Source organism: Numida meleagris, chromosome 2 (genome assembly GCF_002078875.1).
Source record: "Numida meleagris isolate 19003 breed g44 Domestic line chromosome 2, NumMel1.0, whole genome shotgun sequence".
Taxonomy (NCBI): Eukaryota; Metazoa; Chordata; class Aves; order Galliformes; family Numididae; genus Numida; species Numida meleagris.
In genome coordinates this window covers 114,673,628-114,701,610 of record NC_034410.1, presented here as the reverse complement: position 1 = coordinate 114,701,610, position 27,983 = coordinate 114,673,628, and the positions used below count along the sequence as shown (strand labels likewise).

Genomic DNA, 27,983 nt, shown 5'->3' with positions numbered 1-27,983 from the left:
CTCTAAAAATATCTTGTAGAGGTCAGGGTTGCTGAACCTTAGGACAGGGAGACGCTGCCTGGGACAGACTTCCTCTATCAGGAGATGAAAAAGAGCAAGGTTGCCCCTAAGTTCAGCTGTGGCTATGTAGTAGAAGACCTGTTCATAGAAAGATGGAGCCAGAAAGTACCTCAGAATTTCTCATTTCTTTGTAGGATCCATTACATCATGTCAGTCCAGGCAAAATCCAGAGTGTGCCTTCAATTGAGAAAATGCTCCAAGAAAGAATTCCCTTTGGTGAGGAGGATCTCATCAGTGATTGCCTAGAGAAACTTGATGCACACAAATCTATGGGCACTGAAGGGATGCACTTACGAGTGCTGAGGGAGCTGATAGAAGTGAATGCCAAGCCAGTCTCTATCATCTTTGAAAGGTTTTGGAGAACATGAGAGGTGTCTGAAGACTGAAGGAAAGCCAGTGTTATTCCAAGAATTCTGAAAGGGCAAGAAGGAAGACTCAGAAAAATAAAAGCCAGTCAGCCTAATCTCTGTCCCTGAGAAAGTGATGGAACAAATTATTCTGGATGTCACCTCAAAGCAAGTGAAAGAAAAGGAGGTTATCAGGAATAGTCAACATCAATTCACCAAAGGGAATTCATGCTTGACCAGTTTTGGGCCCCTCACTACAAGAAAGACATTAGGACCCTGAAGCATGTAAAGAGGAGGGCAATGAAGCTAGTGAGGGGTCTGGTGCACAAGTCTTACAAGGAGTGGCTGAGGGAATGGGGATTGTTTAGTCTGGAGAAGAGGAGGCTCAGGGAAGACCCTATCATGGTCTATGACTACCTGAAGGGAGGTTGCGGCAAGGTGGGGGTTGGCCTCTTGTCCCATTTGACCAGCGATAGGACTAGAGGGAATGGTGTAAAGTAGTGCCAGGGGAGTTTCAGATTCTCTGAAAGAATTGTCAGGTGCTGGAATGGGCTGTCCAGGGAGGTGGTGTAGTCACTGACCCTGGAGGTGTTCAAGAAACTTTTAAATTTTTGTACTGAGGGACATGGTTTAGTGGGAAATATTGGTGATAAGTGGATGGTTGGACTGGGTGATCTTGGATGTCTTTTCCAACCTTGGTGATTCTATGATTCTATGATTTTATGGTAGTCTTTTATGATGTCATGAATGGCTGAGTAGATACAGGGAGAGCAGTGGATGTTGTCTACCTTGACTTCAGGAAGGCTTTTGAATTTGTCTCCCATAGCATCCTCACAGGTAAGCTTGTGAAGTGTGGGATAGATGAGTGGTCAGTGAGGTGGATTAAGCACTGGTGGACTGTCAGAGCTCAGAGGACACAGAGTCTAGTCGGAGGCCTGTAGGTACTGGTGTTTCCCAGGGGTTGGTACTAGGTCTGGTCTTGATTAACATAAATCAATGATTAGGATGAACAGATGGAGTGCACCTCAGCAAGTTTACTGATGATACAAAGCTGGGAGGAGTGACTGACACCAGAACACTGTGCTGTCATTCAGTGAGATCTGGATAGGCTGCAGAGGTGGGCAGAGAGGAACCTGATGAGGTTCAACTAGGGCAAGTATAGAGTCCTACACCTGGGGAGGAATAACCAGACACATCAGTACAGGTTAGGGGCTGACCTGCTGAAAAGGAGCTCTGCAGAAAAGGACCTGGGTGTCCTGGTGGACAACAAGTTGACCATGAGCCAGCAGTGTTCCCTTGTGGCCAGGAGGGCCAATGGCATCCTGGGATGCATTAAAAATAGCATGGTCAGGAGGTCAAGGGAGGTGATCCTCTCCCTCTACTCTGCCCTGATGAGTCCACATCTGGAAAGCTGGGTCCAGTTCTGGGCTCCCCAGTTCAAGAAAGGCAGGGATCACCTAGAAGGAGTACAGCAGAGGGCCACAAAGATGATGAGGGTACTGGAGCATCTCCTGTACCAGGAAAGGTTGAGAGACCTGGGACAGTTCAGCCTGAAAATGAGAAGACTGGTAGGGGATCTTACAAATGCTTATAAGTATTTAAAGAGCAGGTGTCAAGTGGATGGAGCCATGCTATTTTCAGTACTGCCCAGAGACAGGGCAATGGGCAACAAGTACAAACTGGAACACATAGGAAATTCCATCTAAATATGAGAAATACCTTCTTTACTTTGAGGGTTACAGAGCACTGGAATAAATTACCCAGAGATGTTGTGGAATCTCTGGAGATATTCAAAATCTGCCTCTACATTTTCCTGAAGAACCTACTGTGTGTAATCTGCTTTAGCAGGAGCGTTTGGACTACATGATCTCTAGAGGCTCCTTCCAACCTTTATGATACTGTGATTCTGTGAAACATGAAGGATTGTCCCAGTATACACTATCAGTAGTGTTTGTTATCAATCACTCTGGCACCTCATGGGCAGAAATGTGTTACCATGGTGGCAAGGGCTGACTGAACACAACAGACAGGAGTTAAGCTGAATTAGAGGAAAATGTAGAATGATATAAATCAATCTGTAGAAAGCAAAGGATGCTACATAACTTCAGCATTTCCGCTCTCACAAGTACTTCTCACATATTTTTGCTACTAATGACCACCAGCCTGTTCTCTCTTCTCTTTAAATGTCCTTTCTCAATGGTTCTTTATATGATCTAGATACATTAGAATAGCAAGAATGAGTAAGTACCTCATTTTTCTCTCATGCTATGTAAGTACAACACATTTAAACTAATAAATGTTCATTCTTCATTTTTTAAAATAGTTTTATTACTGATAATGGGAATTTTGGTACTTAACCATTACGTTTGTCAAGGGTCATCTTTGACAACTGATAACAGTGTGCTCAGGATTAATATTAACATGTAATTCTAAGCCACTTTTGTCTTGCCTTAGTGGATTAATTTATGTCATTTTAAAGGCACAGCTCTGTGTGACATCATTACACTGCCAGATTTATATTACCCAATGAAGTCACCATTAGAGCTTCTCATAATTTTCCTTTTCCACCAGTGGTCTAATATGCCATTAGTCCTGCTTCTCAGTTATGAATCTTGCTTCTGGACAGGTAGCCTTTACCTAGAATACAATATTTAACTCACAATAATGGTAAGAATTACTTAAAAGTGACATTTTGATTAATAAGCCACAAAACAGTATTATCAAATTCCAATATATTTCAGATGCACACAGATATCAGAAACAGCATTAAAATATAATGAGTTAGTATTGGAAATGCTGCCAATATTTCCACAAGGACTATAGTTCTTTCTAGTTTTCCAGTCCTAGTTCAAAACCTTGTTATTCATTGCTTGTAGCACAGAAATTCTTTAAGAAAATGCTTATGAAAGTACTCAGCATCATGTGGAAAATATATATTGCATACTGCATTTCCTATTCCTTCTCTTCTTGTTAATGAGTGACTTATTAAGTTTGCGCTTTCCACCTTGTCTAACATCACTAGTATATATAGTAGGTGTGAAATTAATACTTTCTGCAAAAACATTAATTTTGGCAGTTGAAATGTTTTCAGCTACAAGCTGTACCTTGGGCAGGCTGCACCTTTACATCTGCATGCTTGCCCTCCACTCAGTTGCATTTTCTCATGTGCTTTCTCTCCGTTTCAGAGTCTCTTGGATGATAAAGAGGACAATACACCTTGTATTTCTACCATAATGTAGCTTTTGAGGGTCAAAATAGTTCTCTCCATTTCTTAACATTTGAAATTTTGTGTGTGTATGTACAAACATGCGTACATACGTACGTGTGTGTATTGAATTGTGCCACACCTTTGATTAATGAAGAAAGGTTCACATAAAAATGTGAACAACATTGGATGGATAACTGACCATGGCTGTCAGATTGGACTAGGCTTTCTTTAGACTGGCCTTTCTTTAGACTGGAGCGCTGGGAAGCAAGAAACCAAATGAGGTTTAACAAAACCAAGTGTAGTCTTGCACCTGGGAAGGAATAACCGCAAGTATCAGTACAGGTTGTGACATGACCTGCTGGAGAGGAGCTCTGCAGAGAAGGACCTGGGGGTGCTGGTGGATGACAGATTGGCCATGAGCCAGCAGTATGCCCTGGTGACCAAGAAGGCCAATGGGATCCTGGGCTGCATGCATTAAAGGGAGCGTGGCCAGCAGGTCAAGGGAGCTGATCCTCCCCCTCTACTCTGCGCTGGTGAGGCCTCTCCTGGAGTACTGTATCCAGTTCTGGGCTCCCTGGTACAAAAAAGACAGGGATATCTTGGAGAGAGTGCAGCAGAGGGCCACAAGGATGATAAAGGGCCTGGAGCATCTCCCCTGTGAGGAAAGGCTGAGTGAACTGGGTCTGTTCAGCCTTAAGAAAAGAAGACTCAGAGGTGATCTTATTAATGTTTATAAATATCTTAAGTGTGGGAGTCAAAAAGACATGGCCAACCTCTTTTCAGTGGTCTGTGGGGACAGGACAAGGGGAAACGGGCATAAACTTGAGCATAGGAAGTTCCTCACCAATGTGTGAAGGAACTTCTTCACTGTAAGGGTGACAGAGCACTGGAACAGGCTGCCCAGGGAGGTTGTGGAGTCTCCTTCTCTGGAGACATTCAAGACCCACCTGGACACCTACATGTGCAACCTGGTCTAGGAAGCCTGCTTTGCAGGGGGGTTGGACTCGATGATCTCTGGAGGTCCCTCCCAACCGCTACAATTCTGTGATTCTGTGATTCTTTAAGAAGATTCATTAATGCAACAAAAACTTACAACCAATATATCTGCCTAGACAGATAATTTGCATAGCTATACCTTAATTGGTTTTGAAATTAATTTCAGATCAGCAATCATAACTTTGGTGGCCTGGGTTAGTATGGGTGGATGAGACAGATTTATGCTATCATAGATGTATAATGTTTTTGTAACTGAGGGAAAATAGCTTATTGACAGCCTAATCAAATGAAGTATTCTTCTTCCAAATTTCAAATGTGCACAACAAATATATATTTGTGTGTGTTCCTTCTTCCTCTTCCTTACTCAAAAACATTTTTATTTCTCCAGGAATAGAAAAAGGAAAATGATGGAAATGTGATGCCTTGGAAAAATAGCAAATCAGAGAAATAACAGAAAATAAGGAGGAAAAACGTGATAGACAAATCAAACTGAGTACTCACCTTCACAGTTTTCCCACTATTATGCACATTTTTCATTTATCAAACTTCAATTCTGACCATTTAGCTATCATCTCTAAATATTTAACTCCACAAAGTTCATTTCAAATGAGAAAGAATGACCTAAAGATTGCTCTTTTCATAGCATCCGAAGTATTTATGGGCATAATTTTCCTCCATGATCATTACCTAACTCTTCTGTTTGTCTTAGAGCAAACAGTTCCCCCCATAAATTTTCCACGGTCAAACTAAAAAAAGATATAGGAGTTTTGATTTTTTTTTTTACATTTAAACTATTCATTCAATGATAAATTTACAAAATCTTACCATATGTATTTGCCTCCTTACTTACATATCAAAAAATGTTAGAAGACAGAGTGAAAACAAACAAACAAACAAACTATATGGCGTTTCTTAAACAAGAGTTGAGTATCAGTCTCTGGTTTAGCCATATTTTACATGAAAGGATCAAATGTCCATATCCCTGCCAACTAAAGATAATGAAAAAATACAAACATGAGCTTTGTCCTTTGTTACAGGGTCAAGAGATACAATCATTCACTTAAACTATTAAATGTAATGCATACAGGCATACGGAGATGAAAAGTGCCACTTTAAATTAGCTTGACCTGCAGTGTTGACTCCTAGACAGATGGCATAATATACCCTGACTTCATTGCTGAGGCATTAGAAATACACAGCAAGAGGCCATTGTGATATTAAGAAAAAGCTTTGAAACAAATTCAGACTGAGAACCAAAAACCTGCTGTCCCCCTGTGAGGCTCTTGGCTTTCCTTTACCAGACCTATTACAATACAGAATGAAGTCTTCCCAATTTTTGCTAAAGGAAAGTAGTGCTAAGGCAATGAACAGTCATTTTCTACTTTGTCGTCTACAGAGTAGACTTTAAAGATGAGATTCAGAGTTCTAACAACCAGGCTGATAAAGTCAGTCAAAGGCAATGTATTCTTTCCAGGAGAGGGAAAAGCTAACTGTACCAGAACCTCACTGTTTGACAAAGCTGGCAATCCTTTTAAGGAGGAGTGAGCAGGCATAAAAATTAGGGGCATCCTTAAATCTGCATATAGTATTTCTCATGAGACAGCAAGGGTGATCTAAAAAACTCTTTTCTACCTGTAAATCTTTCTACTGTTAGCAGAAACTGACAGATCTCCCCCTCACACACACATACCAACTCCCACATAATTTTTTTTTGGTAAATTTTAAATTAGAGGAGAGACAAAGTGGTTAACCAACTTCTCTTTTGCGTTCATTCTTGAAAATGGGAAGGATGTCTCTAAAGTGAATAGATAATTCACTGTCTAACATCCTGAGAAACAGAAGTGAGGGTATAGAGAGCAGAGCACTAGCAAAATAGCAGGGCAGATAAAAACAAGGAACTGAGGGCTAATAGTATCTCAGTGAGTCAGAGGCAGTTAGGAAAGAAATTAGCTGTTTTTACAATGCATGAGAGTTGGCATCATGAAAATGGTTGGCTCCAAATATCAATGATTTACATCCATCTGTTTCTTTACCAGCATGGGTTTGCTGCTGAGCACTTTGGGAATTTAGATATTATGGGATCTAAGTGAAAAGGACACATCACAATACAAGTGCCCAGCATTCATTAAACAGGGTCATCCACAACTCCAAAGGTCATCTGGGCTCTGTTTTGTTATCTGGTCCCTTTAAAAAAATAAAGAAAATAATATCCCTGAAATCTCCTCATGCTTCCCTCTCCTGCAAAGGCAGAAAGAATAATAAAGGGCAAAGGAAGTTAAGAAAAGAGATGATGACATTGGATGAGCCTTGCACAGGAGGGAGTTGTGGGATGCTCTGTGTGCCATGTTTGCATTACTTTGTGTAGTTCTGCCCAAGTTTCTCATTTTCTTTGGTCATTTTTTGTACTGAGATAATCCTTAAAGAAGCCAGATTGGCATTTATTCCATAAAATGCATCTGATTCAAATTGTTCCAGCCAGTGACCACACTTTCCATTTCGCTTTAGCGGCATAGCATAATCTTCTTCTTTTCATTCACTCTCCAAACAATTTATTATTTTATGGACCATAAACTTGAGGAAGCTCTCATCTAAAGGAAGACAAGAATAAAAAACAGGAAAACATTTTGTCACCTATAAATCAGCTTAACACGAAACTACAATCAATCAGCCTCAAAGCCTGGCAGCATTTCTGGGGCTTTCAACACCAGCTTCACTACACTGTATAGATTCTCTAGGCATTTGCCTTTTAAAATTGTGTTTCACCTTTGTTAAATGCCTTGCTGAAAGCCTGCGCACCAAGAAATCAAGTATTCAGCACAGAACATCTCTTAAAGTTTGAATGATTTCCCCAAAATTTCAAGTGCATAATAAGTAAATGCCTTGTGTTCCCATGCCTGTTCTTTTTTTTTCCTAGTAGTTAATCTAATAAAAGATTCTTAATCCTGCAGATACTGCCCTGCCTAAAATTAGGCATCTGAGTAAGAAATTTGGATTTAGCCTTCACCTACCCAAGGCATTCTGGCACCTGCTTTATTAACTCAAAGCACCCTCTTAAATCTGAACATATTTCAGCACCAACACCAAAAGTGTTGGGCAGTTTCCATTAGTCTCTGAAAAAAAAAAACCACAAAAAAACCCACCACATTTATCTCCCTGTCTAAATTTAATCACACATATTACAAATGTTGGCTTTTGTGACTAATGGAAAGTCAAAAAAAAAAAACTTTCTCTGTGTATTATTTTAAAGGATTTGCAACACAGTGGAGCTTTCTGAGCAGTCACAACACCGTGCACACATACCCTGCTTCTTATTTATACCCTGATAGCACCGAGGCAGTGGATAATGGTTCCACTGTTACATTTACTGTACAGACAAAACTTCTGCAGCAACCTTTGCCAAACGTACAGTTCAGGCTAACACAGAGCTGGAGCTGAAGGTCTAATCAGAGAGCACTCAGAGCAAGTGAGGGAATATTAAAAGCTCCCTTGCAGTTCGGGGCAAAGAGAGGCCTCTAAGTAGGGCAGATCTCCATTCCTGGCTGTCAGAAGGCCGAGTTGTAACATGAGCTGGGCTCCATTTTCTTTTCCATTTATATAAAAACCTTTTTGTTTCTTTTGTTATAAACTTAGACCTCCAGAATAAAGCCTGGAGGAAAGGGGGAGGGGGAGGAACACTTGCTGCCTGAAAGATGCCATTTGCTGTTTGACCATCTCCTGCAGCATACAGCTCCCAGCTATCTAGGGATCTTGCTGCAGCTCCTCTATGCCAGCTATAATCTGTTAAAAAAACAAAGTAGTTGTCCACGTCCAGAGAATCCAATCCAGTCCTTGCCCCTAAGTACTCTACATTGCAGAAGAAAGCCTAAAGCACAACAGGAAAGAAGAGAAAGCAAACTTGTTTCCTCCTGCAGTATGTATAGTATATAAGTATATAACATAGAAGCGCTGTGTAGAAGTTTATATTCAATCTTTAGGAGGCATCTCAAGATGGGAAGTCTTTGTCAAATCAAGACTGCAAAAACTCATGGCAGAGAGGAAGAAATCAATAGCATGGGAACACGGTGAGCATATTAAAAATGCATTTGGCATTACTGAAGGTGAAGGGAGCAAACCTTGGACAGAACAAGACAAAGCTGGGAGAGGCCATAGGAAGCTATCTCCACGGGGAACTGCATCTGTCAAGCATGCTAAGTATAGCCAGTGATACAAATCACCCAAAGCTGCTGAGGGTGGTGGTACTCCTGTAGTACCGCAAGAACAGAAGCTTAGTTTTTGGAGTATTGTATGGCATTTCACCCATGAAGCTGCATTCCTGCTGAAGCCAAACACAACTGTGTCCTCACATGCTGGCACAAGAAAGCAATACGTAGTAGTAGTGAATCTGGGTACTATGCACCAGAAATAGAGTGAGTTGCAATAAACAGCAAATTACTAAATCACTATTTAAAAATGAACCTGCTTCATTATGTTAATTTAAATTTAAAGAAGGAAAGATGGATTTTTAAAAAAGTACAACTTCAGTTTGGAAAGCACTGATATGATTATCATGTGATTCCCATGAGGTAAGCTGCTAGGGGAATTGAGCAAGGTTTACAAAAGATAAATAGCCAAAGATCTGCAGAGTGATAGGATCTTTTATTTTTCCCTTACCTCACTTGTGTGTTCTCATTTAAAATTTACACAGGGAAGTTCCTCATCACAAACACTTCAGGCATTATCTATACTGTAGATTATTAAGGCTGTAGGTTTAAAGTGAAGGAGGGAGAAGCAGGTGATCTGGGAAATAACTGCCATGTTTTATAGAACTGACAGTGATTGATAGTATATCTGGGATTTATGTATACACACCTTAGCCACATAAAATGGCAAGCCGTCTGTTACTGCACATGCCAATGAAAAGCTTGCTCAGAGAGACATGAAAATAATGTAAATAAGTATATGTACATTGAGGAAGTGAGTGAAAATTGGAAGGAGACCATGAAAGAACAGCCGTACAACTCAGAAGCTGAAAACTGCATGACATCTCCTGCCTCACTCTTCAAGCCCCCAGTGCTTACAGCAAATAAAAAGGTCTGAATACTGGTCCTTATAAGGGCTGAAGGAATACAATATGACTGTAGGCAAAGTCTTGCACCTGGGTCATGGCAACCTGCACTGTAAGTACAAGCTGGAGCACAGCGCTGCCAAAATGGAATTGGGGGTACTGGTGAATGGTAAGATGGATATGAGCCAGCAATATGCCCTCACAGCCCAGGAAGCCAACCATGTCCTCGGCGGTATCAAAAGAAACATGGCCAGCAGGTCGAGGGAAGTGATCCTGTCCCTCTACTCTGTGCTGGTGAGGCCTCCTCTGGAGTACTGCATCCAGATGTGGAGTCTTCAGTACAGGAGAGACATGGACCTGTTGGAGTGCATCCAGAGGAGGGCCACAAAAATGATCCAAGGAATGGAACACCTCTCCTGCGAGGACAGGCTGAGAGAGCTGGGGCTGTTCAGCCTGGAGAATTGAAGGCTCCCGGGAAACCTGATAGCGGCCTTTCACTATCTAAAGGGGAGCTACAAGAAAAGAAGGGAACAGACTCTTCAGCAGGGTCTGTTGTGATAGGACAAGGGGAAATGCTTTCAAACTAAAAGATGGGAAATTTAGGTTGGATGTAAGGAAAAAGTTTTTTACAATGAGGGTGGTGAGGTTGCCCAGAGATTTTATGGATACCTTATCCCTGAAGATATTCAAGGTCAGGCTGGAAGTGGCTCTGAGCAACCGATCAAGCTATAGGGTGTCCCTGTTCATTGCAGAGGATTTGGACTAGATGGTCTTTAAAGGTCTATTCCAACTTGAATAATTATGATTCTGTGATTCTATGCTAAGATAATGCTGGAGTGGTGAGTCTGCCGTGCCTTACTCTGCTTGAATCTCTCTGCTTCCTCTACCCTAAAAGCAAAAATATCTGAGCAGCCCCAGCTGGGCTGTGATCTGTAATGGTCTGAGGTAAAAGGAAAACAATGGAAGAAATTAAGCTGTTTTCTTTCTCTGCCCTTCTCCCACAAGGTCCTAGAAACCATATTTTATATCAGATTTTAAGGGCTGAGTTCTCAGCCAGTGTTCTGTAAAACATGCTTTTTCATGTTATAAAAACAGAAAATCCAACAACTTCAACATGTTAAAATCTATTCTGTAAAGTAGGCTAAATTCTATCTCCCACTCAGTTCCTCCTCTTTTCTTTAATTGTTCCAAAGCCTGTAGTGGCAAGTTTGACTTTTTGCCAAGTTTCAGTGTGAAATTTTATGGTCGAGATAATATAAACTTCTGTAAATTGAAGTAGCAAAATGCTGCCAATTAGCTTTAACAGTAACTGGAAAGGGGAATATTGCTTAGTCCCTTTTCCCTGATTGTTATTAGCAAGTGCTGAAAGAGATTACTTTTCATATGTACTACTTATCTTCTGCTTCTTCTTACTAGTGATTTGTAAATATATAAATACTATACAAAATATATATGTGTGAAGCATTTAATAGTGCAGACATACGGAACATAAGTCCCACAGTCCTATATCACACTTCTTTTCAGTAGCACAATTCCATTCATTTAATTGACCTATTCCTGAATTATAAGCAACAGAAGAGGAGCAGAATCAGACCCACAGAGCATTAGGATCTTTCTCTGTAAAATTTGGTTTTAAATGTTAAATAGTCAGTGCCGCAATGATCAAAAGGTGCCACAACAGTAGCAGCATCTCTGTTATTCTGAAATTTTCTTGCTTGTAAACTTCAGACAAAACCCCTTTTTGTTTGTTGATGTGAGCATTTTAACAGGAAACAGGAGTTCAGCCACTAAAAAGCACTTTTTTTCCGACACAAATTTCACCATTGTATTGTGATTGACAGCCATCCCAATGTCTATAAACAACCTACAAGCCTCCCAAATTGACCATTCAGTTCCTGCGTCCAACGTTTAAACACTGAGCGGGTTTTGCGCTCAATAAAATTCCTTTTCATTTCACCCTGGGTTGCCATGTCTCTTCAAACAGAGACAGAAAAGCAGTGCTCTATGTCAGACAGATTTTAATTTTCAGTCCTCATCCATTCGTACAATGTAGACACAAGCAAACAAACCCTACCCAAAGCCTAGCAACCCACCGTTTAAACAGTCAATGCGTATGAGCTTCGGGATGAAGGCCTGGACCTGTTCACACATGAATAAAGAAGATTAAGATTTTCTTTCAAAGACATGAAGCCTTTTTGACAGCCTGTGTCAACAGCCCTGTCTGCCTCTCAATGTGAAACAGTCTTCTATCACAGGTTCCCACAGGGAGGTCTTGCTTATTAGCATGCTTTACACTTCCATTCCTTGTCAGTATTTAATTTAAGAATAAGGGTGCAAAGTTTTGCAAACTCTTACTTACCCACAGTGAAAGGGTAACTTACTGGAGACGCTGAAAGGAAATACCAGCTAACAAGAACACCTACAGGGGACGTTTTTAAAAGAGGATAACCTAGAAGGAGTAAAAGCAATGGATACAGAAGTGTTCTCTATTAGCTAGTGATGAAATATACCACTAAACCTGAAATGAAACACTACTGATTTATCAGGGTACTTCTGTAGAACTCCCGTCAGCCTACATTTTAAATATAAAACATATACTGCTGGCAAGGGCATTTTAACCAAATTTTTGGACCTAAAATAACCCCAAATCCCTATCCAAACAGCAACAACAATACCAACAGAGTGCATATATAAGCACAAGACTGAAAGGGATTTCCAGGGACATCAAACTGAGTCCACTGTTATCACAGGAAATATGACGTATAATCCTTTCCATAAGTGACCAAGTGCTCTTCTAATACAGCTGCCTTACTTGTAACACTGTCTATGGCAAAAAATCAAAACAAAGAAAAAAGGTTTTTATTGAGGGGAAGGACTGGATCTAGCAGAAACAATGTAGATTCCATTTTTCTGAAGGAACAATAGAACCAACTCGCCATTACATACTGTCTTTATCACATTGTTTATAATGAAAGTATTCCAAGACTCCTATCTTGCAAACTCATATTAAGCCATTTACATAAAGAAATGATTGGTCCTAATGAAGGTAACTGCATCATGCAGATGTAGAGCACATGCAGCTTTCAGGACTAGGAACAAAATTTCTGGAAAGCTAAAGTAATAGGAAAATACCATACCTCCTGCAGCACTGGCAAACTTTTGTTTTCAAGAACAAGTGGAAATGTTGAGTGTTAGTGTACTAACCCACTGCTTGGGTAAAAGCACAGATTTGTTATCAATTTGTTTGCTTAGCATAGTATCAAGAATTTATTTTGAAATTCTCACATGAGAATGTTAGAATGTTCAGTGCAAAAAAATTATCTCAGCAAGGAACTGATTATATCTTAGTGAAGTAAGTGGGAAAATATCCAATTGTATCTCAGTATTGGACTTAAATCAACAGAATTAAATGAGAACAGTCCTGAAAGCCAAGCCACAATCATGGGAAGCAACATCTCAAGCAGTAAAATGATAAAGATTTTCTTCCAAAATTACTAAGAATTTTGAAGTTCAAAATACTTTGCATCTATAAGTTTTAGGGTTTTGTTTTGTTTTTATAAATCTTGCCACTGAAATACAAGGAAATGAATATTTCCTGTCTGTAATGTAAAATTCACTGAGATACAGTGAGATACAGAAAAAAGCTGAATGACCCTGTAAGTAGAAGTAAACAGCTAAGACAAGGAAGGATAACTGGGATTACATGGATCAACATTTAATGCAACAAAAATCTTCCTTTAAAGCTATGTACTGTACACAGTAATGATTCATAGACTTTCACAAGTATCTGCACAGCAGATGCTTTATTAGCAGTATTCCTGATTTCCTCTTCACTGTTTGAAAATTGCAATTGAGCATGTAAAATCTAATAGAATTACATTAAGGGTACACTTCTTTTTATATTGGTTTGGTATATCCCAAAGAAATATTCTAGAATTTTTAATTCGTTATTTTTAAAGCAGTACACTCCGGGTTTTACAATTTGATTCTACCCAACTTTTAGTTCTGTCAAGCAAGTATGTGACTCAGTGCACTGCAGTTATAACTCATAACATATTTAGTTATTTTCTCAAAGCTACATATTTGCTTAACATAAATAAATGTCATTTCAAGTTTTAATTTGCTAAAGTTAAATTTGTCTAGACATCTACAGAAAAATCACATGGGACAAAACACAAAGATAAATAAGTAAAGAAGATGTACAAATACAGAGTATGTACAAGAGTCTGGATTTTATTCTTTCCAGTGGCAGTTTATTTATAGGTATTAATGTTGAGATGGAACACTAGGTTCTAGCAAAAGTTAGTGGCAGGTCTGTAAACATGGCATCATTTCTACCACAAAAGAAAAAAGTAAAATATAATAAAATTTGAATATTCTATTTTTTGATTGGTTCTTTAGAATTATAACATAAAATATAAAAGCATATGTCCATGCCTTGCATTTTTTTTCTTGTTACAAATGAATTTATTCACTGTCTTTCAGACTCTCAGTCTTTTGTTTTGCTTTGTTTTATTTGAGACAGATGCGCTGCTTGGAATACAGCACATTTTTTTAGGTTTAGATGTGCAGTGCATACTATTTGCAAGAAAAGCTCTCAAAGCAGTTTAGGGAACCATACATGATTTCACTCGCAGGCAGGAACACATCAGGGCCAACACTTTCATTAAAAAAAAAGAGGAGGGGAAAAAAGAAAAGAAAAAAAAGACAAAAGGGACAGCGAATTATATTTGATTATCAATAAAAGAAAAACTTCGTGATCTTCTGACGTATTTTCCTGTTAACGTTCATGACTGAACAGGCTGCATAATAAAGTTCACCAGAAGAGACAATTCACAAAACGCTGTCCAGTCCCCTTGCAAAGTGTCCACCATCTTCCCTTATTCTTTCCCCATTGACCTCAGCAGGCTGTGATTTTGCCAGTGGTATTTCCAGCCTTTTGTTCTGAACGGGATTTTCTTGTTTCCATCTCTCAGCCAGATAGGAGGTCATCCTTTTCCCTGGGGGCATTTGGCTTTACTGTCATGAAGCACAATGAGAATAGCTGTCCTTCAAGCAATTCCCAGAGGGTTTCTCTGAAGCATGAGATTTGAGGGAACAGTGGTGGTGTAATTTCATAACTTCCAGTTACAGCCAGCAGGAGTATATGTGACCACGCATATAAAATACTTCGCAGAAGCCCTCGTGCATGCTAGATGCACTTGATAGAGCAGAGAGGACAAAGTAAGAAACTTGTTTCAAGTGCATGCCTGGTGACAGAAGGGAAAATTTAGGAATATGTGCCATGGAATGGAGAATTGAGAGAGATGGGGCAAAGGCTGGCACATGGGAGAGGGAAGGAAACATGGGTGTCACATAAGTGTGAAAAGCTACTCCCATTCATTTTTTCTGGGGTATCTTTGGGAGAAGCTGTTATAACACAGGGAAAGCTGGTGGCTGCCAAAGGCAATAGTCAGCAAAATTTGCATTTAACTGAAATATTCTGGCATTTTCAGATGTTTCAGTGACCAGAGAGAAATCCAAGTCTTGGCTGTGTGGCAGAGATGTGCACCCTTGCTTCAGCTGCTCAAACTCACAGGTAAAACCATAGCTCAGAAGTGCCCAGTGGTTTACTCAGGCATGCCAGGCTGTCCCAAACATCCACAGACCCTGAAATTCCATAACTGTAATCCCCTTGTTTCCCTATTGCATGTGCAGGACAAAATTTGGATGAACTGTATATTCTAGTTTTGCCTTTCTGTAACTTGACATTTGTAGATATAAGTTTCAATGTTCAAAAGGCTTATTGTTCCACATAGCTTGTAGGGTTTCTGATTTGTACTTTAATCCACATGTGGTTTCCTTCTGCATGCCCAAAAAATAAAAGTTCTGTGGAAGATTTTGGGTTTTTTTTCTTCAAGATTTATCAAACTGGTGGAGTTTTTAATCCAAAAACCAAAATCAATTGTTTTGAGCTGCTATTTCACTGCCTCATATCTTTTTTCATATGCTCAAGCCACCGCTTCCTCTGGAGTTCTTTAAGTTCCTTCCTTGGTACATAGGCTAGGAGAGGTAACATCTCTTGGCAGCTTCTAAGGAACTTTTTGTTTGGGTACTGAAATGTTTCTGTACCCTCAAAGGACATTTTGCAGGTAATCATTGGGTTTCAAAGGTAGCTTGATGTTGAGGTGATCAGGATTCACACCTTTCAGAGCTGGTGCCCCGTGACACCCACAGCTCATAAACAATACTTCACTGTTTTCTCTCAGTCAATATTTTCAAAAGTAGTTTTACAAGCAAATATATTTCAAACATAATTTTAAGTGCCCTACAATTCTTGGATGTATCCCCATATTGCTGATGAATTGCTTGGCATCTAGATTGCTTGCCTACAGGAACATGATACAAAATTTGAGACTGCTGTGTCTACTTTATCATCACATTACAATCCTCAAAACTTACTTGGTGCTGGGTGCTTTGCCCTTCCTATTATCCTGTTCAGACATGTACAGAATGTGAATGTTGCTCAAAGGGGTAGAACATCTACCTAGTAGTCTCTTGTAAGCAAGTGGACAAGGATCTCACAGGTTGAAATTGAGAAAGAAATTATGCATCCTCACTACTCTGAGGCTGGTTGAGCATCCTCACAAGGAAAGGTAAATTCCTTCTGAAGACTTCAGTGCATTAATTCACAACCTTTCCCTTACTGCAAGGAAAACATGGGAGAAGGAAAGGGAGCTGAGAAGGCAGCATAGAGTGAGAACAACTGGCTGACGAAAGGTATAGCAACAGCTTTTTCCACTGACTTTATCTATAGAGCCACAACTTTGGCCATGGAGCACAGCAGGTACTGGCTCACTTTCTAAGCCTCCAGTCCTCTCAGGTCCTGGATCCCAGACGAGAAAGGAAAGAAGTGGTTGCTGGGATCAGGGCAGTTCTGTGCATACAAACAGTGAAGATGATACCTAATGAACCTGGCACCTGTAGAACAACAATTTTGTAGAACAAATGTGAACACTGGATTCATTTCAGTGCTGGGCCATAGTCCACAATATTTCAAAATTCTGTAGCAGATTTCACATTGTCCTGATACACATCTTACCTGCACCGTAAAAGCAAACAAGGGAAAAAGCAGTTGCTCGATATTTTCACAATTTATAAAATGTTCAGCATTCATTCAATTTACTCATGTTGTTCTAATTGTAAAATATACAGATTTAAAATACTGTATTTTGTAGGTTTTTTTTTCTACTTCATAACATCTGCACCAGATATTGAGGGATTGCTTCAACCATAGTTCCAAAATTACACATGATTAAATAAAGTCATTTACGTTGGTTAAACAGTCAGCTACTGAAAACCGATTCATGGAGGACAAACAACTTGAGTACGTGAATTGTTTAGATTTATTGCATTGTCCTAAATTATATTATATTTAAATATAATAAGTTATTAAATTGGCTTGCTAATCTACCTTAGCCTTATAGATTGGTATTTGGGGACTTGGCATAGTATTTGATGGAACAGCCCTAAGCAATCTATTAGCACTTTCAAATTAACTTATTTGAAGAGTAACTAATAAACAGGAACAGTAACAACAGGAATTTTAAACAGTTATTAACAGGTTATTCTGAAATGTTTTCCTGTCCATAAATACAATTATTTTTGCATTGCTGCTGATGGTTGACTGCGATAAGTTTAAAGTTTTCATAACCATGGCCCCACTTAATGTTTATGCTAAATTTTGCAGTATTGCCTACATTTGGTTAGTTTACTACCATAAAAGTTACTTAAGGTCTCAAAGGAAATAAGAGAGATCTCTTTGTATAATCATTTATTTTTGTGGATCCTGTAAACTTTTTATTTGCTATCTCAATGTAGTTTTTAAAAACCATCCCACTCCAGCATGTCAACAGTCTATCAGAAATATATCGCATAAAACATGCAAACAGAAGATGAGGCTAATTGATACCGAGTTAACAGTTAATCACTTTTTTACATACAGTTATTTTGCATGTAGTCTGCAAGCAGCTAAACTGCAGCCTAGTGGATGCATAGATTCTTTTCAAAGCATGGCTAGCAGACGAAAACTAAGGAGTAGAAAAGAGTGAGTTGAAAAGGAGGAAAAAATACGACATACAGCCATTAGCAAAGCATCTCTCACTTACAGAATATGTAAGAGGCAGATGTCATGTATTTGTTAAAGTGTATTTACACCTGTTCTCTATTCCCCATCCTCACATCCTCACACACAGCATTGCATTCCTTCACCGAGGTGAAAAGAGAGCTTAGCTGTGTTTTTATCGGGCTGGGAATTTCCTTCCAGAGTTCATTTTTCTGTGAGATAACATATTCGTCTCTCTTTCAACAAAACTTGGCTTGCCAAGAGTCCAAGGCTTATAGCCTGCAGAGCCAGCTCTTCCCACCACTCTCTGCCAGCCTCCAAGCAGATGTTGTTCTGTAGGTAGTTCCAGGGGCAGACTGCTGCTCCAGTTAGAAAAAGCCATTCAGCTCACCTGCTGGAGACAGGAGTTCTGCTATGAGTATTTCTGCAGCCAGCTCATTTATTCTAACTAGAAAATCCAGTCTCTCCCCCTAGGTTAAAGGACCCAGGATCATAGGCAATGCAGATGACTTGCTGGATAATTGAGATCTGAGCATGGCTAGACAGGAATTGAAGCCACCTGGTTTGCACAGAGACACAGCTTTTCTCTGCCAGGGAGGCAGGCTCAGTGCACACTTCTGAGCAAACATTGTTTTATAGCTGCCAAACACCCAGCAGTGGCACACTTCCTTCTTTGTTCTCTGCAATGCAAAGCCAGTGGGTTGTTTTCTGCTTTTGCAGAGGCAAGGATAATTGTCTCTCAGTGAATCCATACAGCAGCAACAATATGTTGAGAATAGATATCAGACCAGCTCAGAGCAAATGAATGCATAATGATACTTCTTCCTCAGCGGACATCGGCAGGCATTTGAGCAGCTCCCTCCCAGAACAATTGGGCATGGACACAACAAGCCATATATGTGGACAAACACTGACATAAATATTAGGGGCATTAAGATAGAATAATTACAAGTAACTAGGCCTCAGATTAATATCACAAAAATCTTCAGCGCTACAACTTGTGTCATCTCTCCTTCAACACCATCCACAAGCTCTTGCTTCACACTGACTCACACAGAAGTGTTCATCCAAGCAATAATGCAAACCCTTCTTGACAGTTCTGAGGTTCATCCTTTCCAGGTTCCAGCAAGCCCTGATCATAAATTATCAGAGAGGATGGGATCACTGTATGACTGAGGACAGTTATGCAGTAAGTTTAATAGAGTAGCAATAAACAGAACTGAAGAATACAGTAACACAAATCATAGAGCCTTATTGTCAGTACTGGAAAAATCAACTTTTGTGTAACTAGCCACACCTTTGAAAAAAACATTAACATTTTCCACAAGTGAAATATTGGGTGAGTTGGTTGTTGGGAGTAGGCTGAGGTCTGATATGCCCAGTTAGTCTTTGGTGGGTAATTCATTTGGATCCTGAACACCTAAACCAGATGTTTGTATTTAATAGGTCAGTGAGTCTCATAAGCAAGTCATTATTTAATAGTAGAATTGGGTATTTCAACATCTCTCTCTCCTTTTCCACTACCAAGCAGACATAGTGTCACACATACATACTTTTATCACTTGTGTGCAGCATAATGTAGGCATTTAATAGCTTTTAGAGTTGCATGTAGGAGACTGATGTAATTTTTTAGCAGTTTACGAGAACTCCAACTGTAGGTTTATAGGATACAAAAGTTTAAGTATTCTATATCTGAGACGGATTCAGAGGTGAAGCAAAAAAAGAAAGTCCTGTTTGGAATATAATACATACATGACGCAAGTATCACAACAGTCATCTCGTAAGTCCTCCTCCTGAAGCAGTGTTGCATTCATTAAATTGCATTTACAGCTAGATACTCTGCTGAGATGCCAGTCTGTCTTTAACTTCAATGTGGAGTGAATTTATTGGGGTAAGCCTGAGTTCCAGGCTGAATGTTCATTTTTTTCACTGAATTATTTTGGATTTATTCCAGTGTTATAAGGTAGAGTTTGGCCCATCACATTCTGTTTCAAGGATGACAGTGTTTTCAAACACTGGGCTGTAAGTGAACTTGTGATCGCTGTAATTTGTGAAGAGCTCTGTTTACCAGCTGAAGTCAGATTTACATACAAATAAGTAGAAAACATTCAACATGTGCAAATTTGAAGCTTATGAAATCTATCTTGCCTCTTTTTCTCCACTCTAGAAGCTGCCAACTCACATTAAATAAATAAAAGTTTCCCAAGTAACAGGGCAGAATTTGGCCCCAAAACCACCACAAAGAAAAAAATAATCCCTATTCTCAATACCAAGTTTATTTATTTCTAAGTGTTATATGTCAAAATGAAATTTTGAAGTGTCTTTTTTCAGAAGCATGTCTTTGCAAAATTGAGAATTTTAAAGTAGGAAAACCTCCTGACAGTTTTTAAAATCAAGGAATAGTATATTAGTATGAAGTAGAAAAAAAAGACACTTTTAGATACGTAATTTAATTAAAATTAGATATTTAAATCCAGTAATATAACACAGGTAGACAAAAATGGCAAGTAGTTTTCTCCCTGTAAAAATCTGTTGCAATTAAAGTTGATGCAGACAGCTCTGGCCAGCACATTGCTATGTGCTCAGCAAAGCTGGAGCCTGGCAGACAATTCTCTAAGGATCCTCTGGAGCATGTGCATGCCTTGTCCCCACACAGCTCCAGTTTGCTGGCCAAGGCACAGAACTGACAGTGCTCCTGGTTCAAGTTCATCTCTTGCACCATATTCTGTCTTTCTTAAAATGCCAGCTTCTGAAGTCCTGCTGAGCTTAAGAGAATCTCAGCTGCCAATATTTTTTAAAGTAGGTTTCCAGCAATCACTATTACAGGGAAAAGCCTGAAAACATGGTGTGGGGACATGCTGAATTCTCAAAAAAAATCTGAAAAAAACCTAAATAACAAGAAGTCTAATAAAAAGAACAACAGAAGTGTTATTTTTTTTTTTAACATAGTCTGATTTGTTGCGGTCTGCATCTTGATTTTTTAAATGCTTGTGGCTGAGAATACTGGAAATATGCGTGTGCTTCCCTGGAAGAAGTGCTGCAAGGGCTGTGGTAGACTTGTGCTGCTACTTAAAAAAACAGAAGACGGAAAACCAGTTTCTATCCAACAAGCATGCCATTCACAATGGTGCCTTGGCAGTAAAGGAAGAAACAATCTGATCCAAAGGGAAAGATAGATGAGGAACAGAAAGGCGTGTGATGAGACAGATCTGAAGCAGAACCTGGGAGACTGGGCCAAAGTAGAAGGGAGAAGAGGGCCCATAATTGGAAATGGATGTGCCTGTAGCCATGAAAGTGGTCCTTTCAGAAATCTGGAAAGAAATTCCACACTTGTGTAGCACAATGAAACCCATTGCTGTGAAAACCAGCACTAAAACATGTGGCAGCTACATGGCTGGCTGTTCTGTATTCTGAGATGTAAATATTCAGTGTGTGATACAGGCAAACAGGATCATTATATCCTTCCGGCCTTTGAATTCAGTCCTAGTGCTGGTATACAACTGTAATGCTTCACAAATTAGTACTTTTTTCCTGGAGAACTTCTCTCTCCAACATAGTCTTGGGTTTAGCAGTAGACAGTAGTAGAAGGTTAATGAAAAGTTTTGATCACCTTATCATGAAGGACTCTGGAACAGAGAGAGAGATAAGAGTTGATTACTGGAGTGTTTTTCAGGCTTCTTGTTGCACTTAACTTGCCCTTTCTCTTCCTAAAAGCCTGTTTTATTCATTGACACCTCTCAGCTTCTGTAAAAATGTATCAGGTGTTCCCACAAGCAGACTTATGCAATAAATCAGATGACCAGAGCTATGTAGACACAAGGCTAGCTCTTTCTCTTGGGATTTATTTTTTCAGGTTATGTTGGCATCATGGCCTTCTGGCTCTGAGCCTGGCCTTGCAGAGACATGTGCCTCCCACCTCCCCTTTCAGAAGGATGTCATTGAGGCAACCCCACAAGGTCTAAGTGTCTGGCCATATGGAAGAAAAGTAATTAGGTGGATGGAAATACTCTAGCCAGTGCTGGACTAACAGTTGGATACTACCTCCACAAGTATGCTATGTTCTGCACACTTAATAATTATTGCAATTACCATGTAACACTATAACATGTACAAGTAGGTTAATATTACTTAGTCAACCCTAACTGCAGCATTTTTTAACTTTTGAGTGCTTCACTTCAATCTTAACATTCCTATAATGTAGTTTTCTGTTTGTAACAGTCCCTACATTTCTGACAATATGTTTCATGCTTCATTTGCCAGAAATGTTACGAGCTTTGAATCAACACATTAGGAGTATGTCTCTGTTTTCAGTGGCAAAAAGCCAGGTTTTAATTTCACTTATTTGCCATTGGCTAAACTGTGTCATTTCCTAAACATTTCTCAATTTTTAAAATATATGTCTAACCAATATTGCAGTATGGTAAAATACACTGTCCAAATGACTGTAAGGGAGATTAGAGATATTCAGGTAAAGCATTACATATTGAGACATTAGACGTTTCTTCTCCATTTTTATTTTGATGGTATAAGGTAATTTTTTTCTGTATATTCCTCTGCGTTACAACTTAAATTGCATTTCTGGTTTGGTCCTATTTTGCTTTGAGCAGGACTCTGTCTAATTGGCTCAACAGTTTAGCATTCATAATATACAGTGTCAGAGAATAAAACAGCAGTGCAAACTACAAGTCAGTTTGAAAGTCCTAAAAGACATAGGTAGTATGGGTTAGTGAGATTTGGCTGTGATTAATGAAGCATTTATATGAAGACAGTTAATAATGTTAAGAAGTTAGGTGATTTTACTTTTGCTCCAGAAGAGTGGATTAAAAGATTCTGATATATTCCCAGTGTATACTATGCATAGCTTATGGTGCATCTCTTCATTTTTTTCGAGACAATTTCCCCTAAAATGTAACTATTTTGCTGTGAATTCTCTACAATATTGGGAGCTTATTGACACCAGTATGCATTTGCTAACCATTGCACAGTCTTCAGTTGACAGTTTTGATTACAATAAATTTAACCTATCTAGAGTAATTGGTGACAGCTGTATTGAGAAGGATAAGAATTTAATGTAATCTATAATCAGACCATAAATGTAAATCAGATTGTAAATGTGATCAGTAAGCAGAATTTGTTTAGAATAACAGAGAAAATATTATTGCTAAATATGCACTGGATTTCCACCCAGTTGTGGGACAGTTTCAGTACTCATCTAAACTTTATACCTTTGAAAATATGGACTTTCCTTCCTTCATCACTGAAGTGCTGGTTTATTGCTGACTTTGACCACTCAGGTATTGCCATCATTATCTGAGGGGATTTCATTTCCAGAAGTCGCTCCCATAAAAAGCTGGTATGTTTGACCTTCTCCAAGGTGATTTAATGAATTTTAAGACTTCAAGATTAGTTCAATTAAATATTTAATTACTTTTAAAATCTTAAATCATCACAAATAGTGAATAGCTTTTTGGAAGATCCATTTCTACTGTAAAAAAAAAAAAAAAGTTACTACCACTGTACAGTTAAGGAATATGTAGCCATTGAAAATATCTGGAGCAATTGTCTTCTGTTTTCATCATGGTAGGTAGATTTAATCTTCTGAACATTAAGGCATCAATAAAAGTGTCCAAGATGGCAAATAATCATAATAAGCTATTTCAGCAATTCTTCATGGCCTTCTGCTTTTATTGCCTTTCATTTGAAATACATTAATAAAAGAATCCATAAATCAAATCCGAGGATGTAATTAACACAGTCTCTTATTGAAAAGCCCATTCTGTATTTCCATTGGAATTTCCATTTCATCTGTTCAAATATCCATTGCATTAATTCAGACATAGATCTAATGTTTCCATTCTATGGGAGAGAGACAATTTACTTTAAATATCCATTACAAGTATTTTTAGATTCTATTCAAAGCCTCGGGGAATAGTATATGACATCCACTTGAACACTAAATTAACTCATTAAGATAAGCACAATTTTGTTAGTGTTAAATCAATTTCTAGTAAAAGGCTGCTTTTTTTGTGTGTTGATAATTTATGGAAAAATTTGACTGTTACAGCTCCCAGCAAATCCTTACTAGCGTGTCTGCAATCTTACTATGCTGAAAGTAATATAGATAGTAAAAAAAGATGCTTAGGAATCATTCTGGGGGAATGTAGTATACCTTAAGGCATTATGGAACTTTCTTCCTCAACAATATTGTTTTTCATTCTTGGGAACTTCCAAAACAGTACAGGCAGTGGGGTCTCAGTTGCCTTTTGCCAGTGCTCTCTTGTTATTCTATTTCATGAATTTTCCACTCAGAGGAAAAGGACTATTATAAGGACTAAATAAGAGAGATGAAGCTGAGAAAAGATTTTATAAAAATGTGCTTTCTTGAGGCATGAATTCTTAAAAATTCATTCTATTAGCTTGGATAATCCCAACTTTGTAGCAGTTCACACTTTGAACATAGAGTGAATGCTTTCTGAAATATGTTGTAGGTACTACATAGATCTTTTACTTAAATTTTACAGACTATATTCTTAATGGCTATAAATAAGTGTCACTCCATTTGCACTAGCCTGCAGTTCCACTGCAGTATCAAGCATTTTAAGGATGAATTACTATGGTCCAGGCTTCACCCCTACTCCTGTTACTGACCCACCATCATCCTTGATGTAGCAGTGAGGCTGAGAGATGGCACAGATAACTGACTTGCCAAAAGTAACACCACCAGAAGCATTTGTCACTGAAACTTACCAGCTGACAAACCTAAATGATGTTGATTTTTTGCAAAATGAACTTTTCCACCATCAGGATGGGTCGATTTTCAATATCATGTGGTTTGTCTATTAAAAATAGGGTAGCTTGAGACACTGACTGAGGAGGGCAGATAGAAGCAACACGTTTTTCAATTAAATTACATTTTATAATAGAAAACCATAATTCTAGTTTCATGATTCCTCAATAGAAATTTAAAGAAATGATGGCAACAAAAAGCAAAAACAAAATACCACCACACACACACACAAACTAAAAACATATCACAGACTTCTTCACTGCACAGATGTACAACAGACATGTGGGTTACTTGCTGAGGCTGCACTTACAGTGTGCTTTGTAGCAGGATCATGAGGAACATGATATGTGGCTGTATCTACACTGGCAAGTCATGCAGCCCAATATGAACAGATCTGGAGAGCAAAACGATTGCTGCTGAGGATCTGACTTCCAAATTATCTGCATGGCAGGGGGATGGGAGGCTGGTTCAGACAAGCTGTGTTCTGGCCATGTGGAACAAATGCCAGCAAGCAGTGGGGGTGCATTAGTTCAGCTCCTGGAGCACATTTTCTGGCTTGGCTTAGTCCAAAAAGCAGCCAGTCTGTGTGCCTGGGGAGTGCTCTGTAACGTGAACTCACGGCAAGTGAGGATGGCTCTCCTCAGGAGTGCTCTCCTGGTCCAAATTGAAATGCTAATAAAGATATACACATACATGCACACAAATGCCCACTCTGATGGAGCAGATGACCTTTCCCAGAAAGATAGAGTCCATCAAGGAAACTGGTGGAAGTTGTACATGTGGAATAAGTAATAATCTATCTTAATTATTCCTTCTTTACTATTAGATACATACACCCACAAGGCAAAGTTCAACTTTGATATCTGTAATTGCCTTTGTTAATAGTATTTTTTCTTCAAGGCCAAATGTTATATGAAGCCTTATATATCCTCTGGTTTATTTCAGGCATTTTGCCTGAGTAAAGACTTTGGGATCAGGCTTATAGATTTTAAATTCTTAAGATCCTTTGGGAGACATAAATCATGACTGCATACAACTTGGCTGATTTAAGTGAAAGAAAATACATGTAAGAATGTGTACTTGTTAGAAAAATATATTTCAAGATATATTGAAAAATCAAGTCCTGTTGCACTGATGTCATCTACAAAGGTAGGGCGCTGCCTGTGAGGTACTCCAATGTTTTGAGGATTCCTATAAAACTTGGCCAAAGAGCAAAGGCATTTCAATTTAACAAGCTAATAAATAGTTTTGAATAACCCACCTTGTGTCTCATAACATCTGGAATTAAAACACAAAGTATAGCCAAAAAAGATAGAAAATAAAGAAACGCAAGGCTGCCCTCTGCCTCTTACTCTGGAAGGAATGTAAGTGATAGTGATGGAAAAGGTCACTTTTTGACATGTGCTCCATAAACTTTTCTGTTTTCTACCATCTTCCTTAGTAAATGGGGAAGTATATTGTAGTAATAGGAAAATAAAAATACTTTCTCACACAAATGAAAGATTTTTAGACTAAAAAGTGCTGTGCAGAACATTTTTCAGAGAATTACAGGATCTCCATAGACATCCAATGACATTCATACCTTCCAAGAAGAAGCCTAGAATTGATAAACTTAATTTGCATTAAATGTTTTGGGTGGTGCTGGCCCTTTTCTAGGATTTTTTTAACGTTCCTTTGAGATTGCAAGAAAGTCACTTTGTTGTTGGCATTTGAGTTCCCAGTCATTAGATATCTAGGCAATCCCACTGTGATCCAATCAAATGTTTCTAAAGTATGCAAGAAAGTGAAACAGGAGGTGAACAGTGACAGACATGTAGGACAAAGATGTTTTAGTGGATGGACTCTGCATTTTACTACTGGCAAACATTATTAAATTCAATGGAGTGAAGCAGTTTATGGTTGAAAGGGCAGTGTTTAAGCTGACAAATTTTGACTTTTAACAGCCTTTATTTGTGGCTGGTGTCTAGGGCAGAAGGAATAAGTAGGAGGATAAGGAATAAGTAGGAATAAGGAGGACGTAAATGACAAGGGTAACACAATTCAATTTCAGGCCTAATTATACTGCAATTGCTTTGATCTTTAACAACTTGTTTTAGCTGCTTTTGATGGAAACCCTTAGGCTTTTGCGTGTGGAATAGCATAAATAAATTAAAAAGTGTACCTAAAACATTAATTTTATACATGAAGTATCTTGCCATGGACAACATCTGCTTTTTTGCTTCAAAAGGCACAACACTGAATCCACACATGGAATTTGAACCAGTCCTTACTGTAGTTCATATAATATCACATGAGCTCTATGCGACCACTGTGGAGCCATTATGCAGGTTGAACCTACAAATCTTCAGGTGTCTGCCATCTTCAGTAATATCTGAGTGCCTTAATTTAAGGCTGGGAATTAAACATGTAACAAATGAGAATCACATGGGTAACATTTGGAAAATAATTATAGTAAGTATGTTGATGGAAATCATCCAAGAAAAGCTTTGGCAAAATGAGCCCTGAAGTACATTTCATCTATGTTTACATTTTTAACACTAAAATACAAAGTTTATATTGTTCCTCTTATAGTCCACCTGGGGAATGAGGGATATTTCTCTTCTATGTTTCCAAAAAAATAAAAATAAGATGAGAAATAAATGTTAAACATTTAGCTTAAGGACGTATTTGCATCTTGTTTGAAGCAATATTTTTTAATAACATTAACAAGAGGCAAACGTACTGGGAGAACAAAACCATCTGGGCTTGTGTGTCAAAGGTAGGTGAGCTCAGCTGTGCATGTCTTTGTCTGCACAATATTGATCCAAGCACACTTTGCATCTGACATGCACAAATACCCCTGTGACAGGCTTTGCTCTCACTCTGCCAGTTAGTCTCTGTGTAAGTAATTAATAATTTGCGTTACTTAGCTATACAGTATTTCAGTACTTCAATATCCATTTACTAACCTTTGCAGATTAATTTTCACAGTGAAAAACACTTATGGAAAAAAAGTACCTGCGAAAGCTTGCCTACGTTAATATACTGCAAATGCAAAGCTCAGAAGAGTATGAGGGTGTTACTATTTGTATTCACTTCTCAATTACAGATGCATATCCAACATTCAAATGAGGATAAGGGCCTTACTGTAGTAAGTTCTACACATAGCTCCAGATTTTTATACTGGAGAGATCTTCCTGAGGTCCCAGACACTCACTAGTATCTTCCACTGACTCAGGCTAGGCAAGCACCATCCACTCAGCTTCCCATCTCTTGTCCTTTTAAATACAAAAAAAGGTAGGTTCACAATGGCCAACTTCAGCTAATGAAATAAGGCAAGGCAGCTTTTTAGCCAGAATAAACCAAGACGGACCATAAATACGGCTTGCCTAGCTGATTAGCTGAGAAGAATTGTCAATGTTTTGGCTCATGTCTTGCTTAGTAAAGAGCACAGAAGG

General features: G+C 38.8%; 1 long non-coding RNA gene across 1 annotated transcript in view; it reads left to right on the top strand.

Annotated features, from left to right (window-relative positions):
- Positions 1,153 to 27,983, top strand: part of LOC110394417 — a 68,418-nt gene continuing 41,587 nt past the window's right edge. The window contains exons 1-2 of the long non-coding RNA XR_002435611.1: positions 1,153 to 1,244; positions 15,151 to 15,233. This is a non-coding gene — a long non-coding RNA (uncharacterized LOC110394417). The remainder of the gene's footprint in view (positions 1,245 to 15,150; positions 15,234 to 27,983) is intronic.